Below are 10,872 nucleotides of genomic sequence, written 5' to 3'. Positions count from 1 at the left end.
GCTGGAGGGGGCGCGGGGCGGGTTCCCGCAGGCGCCTCTGTACAGCGGCAACGCGCTGCCGGCGTGAGAAACGCGCTGGACGTTGATGGTACAACTGGGGGTCGTTCCCGAGGAAACGGAGACTCCGGAGGAGGCATCGAGCTTCCGCGGGGAGCGCGGTCGTTCCCGACTTCTTCACTGCAGGCCAGGTCGCGGAATTAAAATCAGGTTACCCTGGGCCGACGCCCCCTCAGTGTAGCTGCCCCGTGCTGTGTCTGTCCTTGGCTTGACTCAGTGCAGGTGCAGGTCAGAGAACAGGCCCGGCCTGGGCTGGGGGACAGCCGGACAGCCCCGGGAGATCCCCGTGCCTCAGCGCTCACCTGCTGCTGCAGCAGCCACTTCCAATGGAAAAACCCTGCATGGTCTGCTGCAGGAAATGAATGAGAATCACTGCTTCACGTGGCAAACATTTTGCCATCGAATCTGGGAGTTTAGCAGCTCAGTTAACTTCAGATGTTTTTCACCACTTCATAGAAACCAGGGCCAGGAACAGCAAGGGGTGTGTTGTCCAGTGGCTGTGGGATCAGGCCTGGGGCTGCTGGGAGCCACACCGTGATTTGTTTCCCTGCATATCCCCTCTTTCTAGTCCCAAATTCTCCTCCTTCCAATAAACAGCCCACACTTGTTTATCTTATTGCTATTATCCCTGGTTTTACAGATTTTGTACTCTATTTGGTATTTTATGATAATGGCTGCCCTGACAATGTATCAGTTCTGTGAAGCTAATACCTCCTTTTTGCCTTGCTAGGTGTGCCATCTGCTCACCCCTTACTCCTTGACTGCTGTAGGTAGTATCCAGTAATTCACCAATTTTTCGTAGCACTGGTGACACTAGGCAGGGTGAGCTGTCACTGTACACCCCTCACAGCCAGCCCTGACAGGGGTATCCCCAGCTAGGCCCACTGCACCCTCGGAGAGACTCTTGCCCAAGGGTGCGAGGGGCAGTAGGAGCACCTACAGCTCAGGGCCTTGCCCTGCAGCACTGCCACCCTTCCAGGGCCGCACCAGCCTCCCTGCAGCAGGGAGAAGGTGTAGGATAACAAAAGGGCAGCACTGGAATATTCCAGGTCAGAAGAAAACTAAGGCTTTTCACCTTTTGTGCAATGTGATGAATCACCATGTTGCATTTTGTTGCTGAAATAAAGTCTGGTGGAGAGACTTGTGACATTTACTGTGTGGACCAGCAGAGAAAACAGGACTCAACTCTATAATCCTCAGTAGGCCTTGTCCTGGTTCAGCTGGGATAGGGTTAAGGTTTCCCCAGCAGAGAGGGGGAAGGGATCTCCAGCTGGGTTATTCATACCATGCTGAGGTCAGGTTCGCACTTGAACTTTTTTCCTTTGTGGCTTTGATCGCGGGGAGCACAGGGCTGTCTGTATCCATTGCAGTATTTCTCTGTATATCTTTTGTCTTGTTTACTGTTCTTGCTGTTTATTGTTGTTATCATTGCTACTGTTGTTCAGATTGTTCTATCACTCTCCTGTATTAAATTACTTATTTTAACCTGGGGTTTGTGCCTCACTTCCAGCCTGACCGGCTGAGGGTGGGGGAGGGACAACAACAACATGGTCTCTGCTCCCAGCAGGGCTTAAAACCATCACAGCCTTCTTGGCACACCAACATGGGGCACAAGAGGGTTGAAATAAGAATCAAAAAGGGACAGACCCTGAGCAGAGTGTGCTAGAGCAATCTGTTGGGTGTAATTTTTCTGTTTGTATTTGTACTGTTTGATAAGAAAATGTTTGCAATGCTGGCCCACTTGCTTGCATGGTGGGGATGGATTATTCCTTATATCCACTGTGTGTTCCCAGCGCTGGTGTTTGTTGTCGGTGGAAAATGTATAAAGGGGATTGTTTCGTTATACTAGCTATTGACTGCTTATAATGCCTTTGTATCGCTGTGCGTGGGGGCGGGCCGGTACCTGTTTGCCGTTTGGGCTTTTGTTAGGGGTCTCACCCCCTCTGTGGGTGAGCCAGGGGAAGAGATCCTCTCGGGTTTTGGGAGTTTCAATTATCATTGGAGCCTGCAGGCCAGTGTGATTGCGGCACTGTGCTTTCTGAATGTCTGTCAGATCTTGTTTTGGTCCATACGGCACTTCTCTAACAACAGCAGTGCCCGGAAACTTGCCCCGAGGTCAGATAATAGTGAGTGGCAAGGGGCGTGGGAAAAGATGGGCAAAGGCCTGAGTCGGTGGGCACCCCCAATGCTTTGGAACTTCACTCCTGAGCAAATGCAGAGCCTTGAGAAGCTGATGGAGTGCTTAGAAAGGGTGTGTCACCAAACTGGCAAAACCCAGGAGACACAAATCGCTGCAATGTGTGGGAACTTGACCATGCGTACCGTGTCCTCTTTAATACCACCCACTGCCCTCAGGGGGGAGAAAAGGCTACAGAACCTGAGAGTGAAGTTACTGGTACAGTATCTGGGCCGGGAGCACAGGCAGAGCCAGTCTCAGTCGCCTCCACCAGCACACAGACTGAGCCAGAGAGCCAGGCAGTGCCAGTGTCAGTCCCCCCCGATACAGAAAACCAAATATACCAGAAAGTCTGTTCGCAGAGTAAGGGATGGGGATGAGCCAGGCCCAGCACGGGAACAGGAGGAAGGGCCAGAGGTGATCATCTGATCTCTACCCCGACTGAGTTGCGAGATATGTGGAGAGATTTCGGCCGCCTGGGAGGAGAGCAGATTTGCACCTGGCTGCTCCGATGCTGGGACAGTGGGCCTGGACAATGAGATGGAGGGGAGAGAGGCCAGGCAGCTGGGATCTTTGGCCAAGGATGCTGGCATTGATAGGGAGATAGGGAAACAGACTCAAACCCTCAGCCTTTGGAAGCGACTCCTGTTCAGTGTCAGGGAGAGGTACCCCTACAAGGATGATATCCTATGTCAGCTGGGCAAATGGACCAGCATTGAGAAAGGCATCCAGAGCCTCAGGGAACTGGCTGTGTTTGAGATGATCTATGGTGATCTGAATGATGAGCAGTCACCCATGGACCCAGATCAGGCCCCTTGCACACACCTGATGTGGTGAAAGTTCCTGAAGAGCGCACCAGAAGCACACTCAAAAGCATTGGCAATAGTGTCCTGGTGGACAGACACCCACACTCTAACAGTGGATGGAGTGGTTGGCAAGCTCCGGCAATATGAGGGAAATCTCCCCTCATCTCAACATTCCCTGGTCTCAGCTGTGGAGGAACTGTCTCAGAGGGTCCAGAAAATGGAAGAGGACATGTCCTACATTCCACCTGCACGGGCTGATGTCTCAGCCATTAGAAGTAAACGTTTCCCCACCCAAGAGAAAGGCAGCAGAAGGTACACACCACGAGGCACCCTGTGGTTTTTCCTCCGTGACCATGGAGAGAACATGAGGAGGTGGGATGGACATCCCACTGCCGCCCTAGCTGCACGAGTAGAGCAGCTGAAAGGGAAGACCATCACAAAAGGGGAGTCCTCCAAGAAGAGCACAGCTCCAGTGTCCAGTCAGAAATCCCCCAGACAGAATAGAATGGTGAATGTTATGTCTGACCCTCTTGAGGGGACCAGTAAATCATTCTTTCAAGAAATGAGTGATGATGAGCAGGATTAGAGGGGCCCTGCCTCCAGCCCGGTGGAGGAAAGGGACAATCGGATTTACTGGACAGTGTGGATCCGATGGCCTGGCACATCAGACCCACAAGAGTATAAGGCTTTAGTCGACACCGGCACACAGTGCACCCTGATGCCATCGAGCTACAGCGGGGTTGAATCCATCTGCATCTCCGGAGTGACAGGGGGATCCCAACAGCTGACCCTACTGGAAGCTGCAGTGAGCCTGACTGGGAAGGACTGGCATAAGCACCCCACTGTGACTGGCCCAGATGCCCCGTGCATCCTGGGCATAGACTATCTCAGGAGAGGGCACTTCAGAGACCCAAAAGGGTACCGGTGGGCTTTTGGTGTAGCTGCCCTGGAGGAGGTTGAACAGTTGTTCACCTTACCCGGCCTCTCAGAGGATCCCTCAGTGGTGGGGTGGCTTAAGGTTGAGGAGCAGCGAGTGCCGATTGCTACCAGGACGGTGCACCGGCGGCAGTACTGCACTAACCGAGATTCCCTGGTCCCCATCCATCAGCTGATCCCTCAACTAGAAAGCCAGAAGGTGATCAGCAAAACTCACTCCCCCTTCAACAGGCCTATATGGCCAGTGAGGAAGCCCAATGGCGAGTGGAGGCTAACTGTGGACTACCGTGGCCTGAATGAAGTTATGCCATCAATGAGTGCTGCAGTGCCGGACATGCTGGAGCTCCAGTATGAACTGGAGTTGAAGGCAGCCAAGTGGTACGCCACGATTGACATTGCTAACGCATTCTTCTCCATTCCGATAGAGCCAGAGTGCAGGCCACAGTTTGCGTTCACTTGGAGAGGCATCCAGTCCACCTGGAATCGATTGCCCCAGGAGTGGAACCACAGCTCCACCATTTGCCATGGACTGGTCCATACTGCACTGGAGAAAGGTGGGGCTCCAGAACACCTGCAGTACATTGATGACATCATTGTATGGGGGGACACAGCTGAGGAAGTCTTTGAGAAAGGGAAGAAAATAATTGAAATCCTCCTGAAGGCCGGCTTTGCCATTAAGCAAAAGAAAGTTAAGGGGCCTACAAGGGAAATTAAATTCCTAGGAATAAAATGGCAAGATGGGCGTCGCCACATCTCAATGGAGGTGATAAATAAGATAACAGCCATATGGCCCCACCAACCTCTAAAAAGGAGACTCAGTCTTTCCTGGGCGCTGTGGGGTTCTGGAGGATGCACATCCCGAACTACAGCCTGTTTGTGAGCCCTCTCTACCATGTAACCCGTAAGAAGAAAGATTTTGAATGGGGCCCTGAGCAACAACAATCCTTTGAACAGATTAAATGGGAGATTGCCCAAGCAGTAGCCCTCGGGCCAGTCTGGGAAAGGCAGGAGGTTAAGAACATGCTCTACACCGCAGCCAGGGAGAATGGCCCTACCTGGAGCCTCTGGCAGAGAGCACCTGGGGAGACCCGAGGCCGACCTCTCGGCTTTTGGAGCCGGGGATACAAAGGCTCTGAAGCTAATTATACACCGAGAAGGAGATACCGGCAGTGTACGAAGGAGTTCGGGCTGCCTCAGAAGTGGTCGGCACTGAAACACAGCTCCTCCTGGCACCCCAACTGCCGGTGCTGGGGTGGATGTTCAAAGGAAAAGCCTCCTCCACGCATCATGCAACCGATGCCACGTGGAGTAAATGGGTTGCATTGATAACACAACGGGCTTGAATAGGAACCCCAGCCGCTCAGGGATACTAGAGGTGATTATGAACTGGCCAGAGAGCAAAGATTCCGGGATGTCACCAGAGCAGGAGGTGACATGTGCTAAGGAGGCCCCACCATATAACGAGCTGCCGGATGAGGAGAAGCGATATGCCCTGTTCACTGATGGGTCTTGTCGTATTGTGGGAAAACATCGACACTGGAAGGCTGCTGTATGGAGTCCCACACGAGGGGTCACTGAAGCTGCTGAGGGACAGGGGAATCGAGCCAATTTGCAGAGGTGAAAGCCATTCAGCTTGCTTTGGATATTGCTGAGTGGGAAAAGTGGTCAAGGCTCTACCTCTACACCGACTCGTGGGCAGTAGCGAATACCCTGTGGAAATGGCTGCTGCAATGGAAGCAGAACAACTGGCAATGTAAAGGTAAAACCGTCTGGGCTGCTGAAGTATGGCAGGACATTGCAGCCCATGTGGAGAACCTCGTTGTGAAGGTGCGCCATGTGGATGCCCATGTACCCAAGAGTTGGGCCACTGATGAACATCGACACAACCAGCAGGCAGACCAAGCTGCTCAGATCAGAGTGGCTCAGGTGGACTTGGACTGGCAGCGCAAAGGTGAACTGTTCATAGCCCGGTGGGCCCATGAGACCTCGGGCCACCAAGGTAGAGATGAAACATACAGGTGGGCTCGAGATCGAGGGGTGGACCTCACCATTGACACCATTGCAGAGATCATCCACGGATGTGAGACGTGTGCTGCAATCAAACATGCCAAGCGGGTGAAGCCCCAGCGAAATGGAGAGCGATGGCTGAAATATAGATATGGAGAGGCCTGGCAGATCGACTACATCACACTGCCACAGACCCGCCACAGGAAGCGCCACGTGCTCACAATGGTGGAAGTAACCACTGGGTGGCTGGAAGCTTACCCAGCACCCCACGCCACCGCCCGGAACACCATCCTGGGCCTTGAGACCCAAGTCCTGTGGCGACACGGCACCCCAGAGAGAATTGAGTCAGACAACGGGACCCACTTCCGAAACAACCTCATAAATGCCTGGGCAGAAGAACACGGCATCGAGTGGGTCTACCATATCCCCTACCACGCACCAGCCTCTGGGAAGATCGAGCGCTACAATGGACTGTTAAAAACCACATTGAAAGCACTGGGAGGTGGGACCTTCAAAGACTGGGACATGCATCTAGCAAAGGCCACCTGGCTAGTCAACACAAGAGGATCTGCCAGTCGAGCTGGCCCGGCTCAGTTGAGACCTCCATGTGCTGTATATGGGGATAAAGTCCCTGTGGTGCGCATGAGGAATATATTGGGAAAAATGGTCTGGTTTAGTCCTGCACCGGGCAAAGGTAAAGGCAAACCCATCCACGGGATTGCTTTTGCCCAAGGACCTGGGTGCAACTGGTGGGTGATGCAGGACAATGGAGAGGTCCGATGCATACCACAGGGGGACTTGATTCTGGGTGAGAACATGCTGTAAATTATGCTGTGCCTGTGTAAATTATTACTTTGTTATTGTTAACTGCTAAATGGCAGCTGGACATGACGCAGATGGTATAGAATAAAAGGGTGGATTATGTCCTGGTTCAGCTAGGATAGGATTAAATTTCCCCAGCAGAGAGTGGGAAGGGATCTCCAGCCAGGTTATTCACACCATGCTGAGGTCAGGTCCAGGTGCGAGAGCGTGGGAATTCTTTTTCCTTTGTGGCTTTGGTCGCGGGGAGCATGGGGCTGTCTCTATCCATTGCAGTATTTCTCTGCGTATCTTTTGTCTTGTTTACTATTCTTGGTTTACTGTTGTTATCATTGCTACTGTTATTGTTCAGATTGTTCTATCACTCTGTTATATTAGATTTCTTATTTTAACCTGGTGTCTGTGCCTCACTTCCAGCCTGACTGGCTGAGGGTGGGGGAAGGGACAACAGCAAGATGGTCTCCAGTCCCAGCAAGGCTTAAAACCATCACAGGCCTCTAGACTGGGTCTGTACTGACTCCATGAAGACACACTGGAGAGCAAGTCCTGATGCCCTGGACAGCTGCTAGAGACCAGGATCTCGAGTTCTGGTCTGTGCTGCAGCTCAGCCTGGAGCAAAGTAGTTGCCTGTGACACAGAGTACCTCCACAGGTCTCAGTCTCCTCAGCCATGCCCAGACTTCCATGGGGAGAGAATATTTAGCTCACTCAAGATTAACAGGAGCAGATTTGTTTGTGGAGTGGATGAGGGAACAAAATAGGAGCATGACAAGTGACCAAAGAGGAGTTATAAGCATGATGCAGCTGGGTACCAGTAGCAGGGGGAAAGCATCTCTGGAAAGCAAAACAGAAAAGCAAAAAAGTGTGTCTGGTAGGCAAAAGGTTAAAGGACAGAGATCATTGGTAACCATGTTCAATATGTTCCCCTGTAACATGCACGTGGTGGAAGGCAGGCAGAGAAATACGGTGTTAGAAAAGAATGGGATTTGACTTTATTAGGTACTAGGAAACTATTGAGAGAGCACGAATTTAGCTGTCTCCACCACCTAAACAAAAAGTGAAATAGGGTGTTAGGTATGCAACTAGGGGGAAAAAAACATACATAGCACATAAATAAATAGCTCGAAGTAAAGCTTGAGGGAACCAGCACCTGTTGTGCCAATTCCGTATCTGAAATAAAAGCATCTTCCTGCTTGCTACCCCATCAGTCTGGAAGCATTACCCCAAATCCGAGGCTCCGTGCTCTCCAGCACCCTAGAGATGCCATTCTGTAAACACAACCTCTGATCCTATTCCTTCATTGGTACAAGGATGCCATTTGGATGAATGAACCCAGGTTACTAAATAAATGATTCATATCACTTTGTATTTTCCTTTCTGATTACCATGTGTCAACTGTAAGTCTTAATTATTTCCAGATCATTTAGAAAAATGTTTCAACAGAAACATTCCTCACAGACACCTCCCACAAATACTCTCCTCCTGTCTATACTTAAAATCTGTCAGTCAGCTATGATGTGCCTTATTGATCCTGTATACTTTTAAAAAAATGAAATTAAACAGCTTGTTGGTTTTACTACACCCACTCAGCACAAACCCACTTTGATTGCTCATTAGTATGAAGTTTTCTTCATATAAGAGCATCTTGTACCAGCCTTTTTTTATTACTCTGTTTCAGATAGAAAGGAGGAACATGAGATGTCAGAGTGCTCAGTTCTTCCAAGCACTCACCTTGTCCATTTTAAAAAACAGCATTTGCTTTCTTTCCATGCAGGACCTTATTTACCATCATGAAATTTAGTAAAAACTGTCTTTAGTGGGGAAGAGATCTCTCAGGCCAACTTTGGGACTCTGCTTTGGGAAACTGTTTAATTTCAAAGCATGGGGCAATACATGTTGTTAGCAGAAACAATGTGACTGACAACAGTTGGACCATGACTGACATCACACCAGACAGGCAGAGAAGAGCAAGCCCATCCGTCAGGCAGATACAAGATCAGAGGTGGTATTTTGTTGGGAGCAATAGCACTGTTGTTAATTTATAATTTTAAAAAATCCCCAGTAAGTTTATGGCTGGCCGTATAACATTGTCACCAAATCTGTTAACTGACCCTCTTCCTCTGTATCCTTGAGTCCAGAATAGATAATTAATTCTGTATTATTCTTCCTGAAGAAATATTAAATATTTTCCATAGTTAGGTGATATGTTTCATCAGCATTTAGAAACACTAAAATCCATCAAGTAGATTTTTTTGCTTCCCTTGTGGAAGTTTATTTTATTCTTATGTCACATGGGTTCATTTTTTATGACAACTGCAAAATGGTGACACTAAATCCTCACCTTGTATTATTAATTTAATGCCCTGAAGATGGCTCCAATTAATCACCAAAACAACCCCCACATCTCCCTCACTTCGGAGTTACAGACAGTTCCATTTGTAAATATTCTCCTCTGAAAGAAATTTACTTGCCCATACAAAAAGCCTTAACTGCATTCAGTGGCCTACAACTAGATGGTCATCCTTGGCATTACTTCTTCTGTCATGGGGAAAAGTATCTCCACTTTTTCCTCATATTTTCTTATAAGCATTTTCAAACAAACATTTATTAACTGTATGAATGTGTTTCCCAAACCTTTACACGTAGATTTTATATTTTAAATCTTAACACATATGAGGTGGTCAATCTTCAAGATTTGGGGCTCCCTTTTCTCAAAATAATCACAATTTAAGCTATTTGAGCTCAAAAAAAAGAAAAAGGCACTGAATTTGAGAATGATTCGTCAAAAGTCAAATGTCAACCTGATGACAGAAAGAGCTTCTAACAATGTTCACAGAAAACTTAGTTTACCTTTCCCTGTTCTCTAATGAAAGGCTGCAATTTAGCAACTTACTGATTATGCTGCATAGTTCAGCCACAAAGGTGGATGCAAAAAGACTGAAAATAGGCAAGTTTATCTATTATTTTTTTTCATCCATGAAACACAATGAAAGAACAATTTCATAAACATATAGTTCTAACATGCTGGGAAAGTGTTATCACATGCTTAATCCAGAAAACATATATGGCACAAGAATAAAATGTAGTACATACAACACCTCTAAACCTATTTATGCTTATGGTAGTTTTAAAAGTGTTGTGATGAAATACAAGGTGCCAGCTTGAAGTGATAAGGCTTGGACAACTGGCCCAAGCCAGAGTTGACCTATAGATGAATCCTGTATATTTAATAACTGAGTACCATTGTGCTAACAGGTATTATACTAAGTTATAACAAACCTATTCTGATATAAAAGGTGGAAGTATTGAAGCCTGAGCAACAGGCCCTGAGCCAAAGCTTCTAACTTAATATGTAGTCATTAATGAAATTATGTATGCTCATTAATGAAAGATGTAGCTTAGATATCATATACTCATTACTGGTGATGGATGTAATGAAAACATGTCTATCCTGAATGTATGTATCTTCTCTGTTTAGGGGTAAGTTAACAAGGCCATGAAACCAGCTGTCTGGCCTTGGGACAGACATGTGGCTTGTTTTAAAAAGAACAGAAATAAATTAGATAAGGAGGGAAACTGCCTTGGCTTCTGCCTTGATCCCTGGCCAGGCTCTGGGGGAATCTAATGAGAGTGTGAAACCAGATGTTCCACTCAAAACAAAGATGCCAGTTATTCTGGCTAGCTGATTTTTAGTATATAAGGCTCGGCCCATTTGCAGCGACTTTGGAGACATCACCTACATGTGAAGGCACCGTGTAGGATTTCCAACTTGCTGGGACAAGGCTCTTCAAACCCTTGCTGTAACTGGGGCTGCCCAGCGCTGCGGGGCTTGGTGATAGTAAAGTATGGGAGTGGGGATGGATCTTTCTTAATCAGTATTCTCTCTCTCTGGTAGTAATAATTTGATGCATTACCCTGTATTTTCCTATTTAAGTGCACTATTCTGTCTTTTCTTACTGTATGTTTTCTGTATTATTCTGTTTCATTAGTTATTTTGAGTAAAATACGCCTGCTCTTTTCACTCTGGTGTCTGAATTTAATTGGTATCTCTAATCAGCAAAACACAGCAAAA

The sequence above is a fragment of the Athene cunicularia genome, unplaced genomic scaffold (genome assembly GCF_003259725.1).
Source record: "Athene cunicularia isolate RWA unplaced genomic scaffold, athCun1 SCF_2, whole genome shotgun sequence".
Taxonomy (NCBI): Eukaryota; Metazoa; Chordata; class Aves; order Strigiformes; family Strigidae; genus Athene; species Athene cunicularia.
This window is presented reverse-complemented; position numbering follows the sequence as displayed.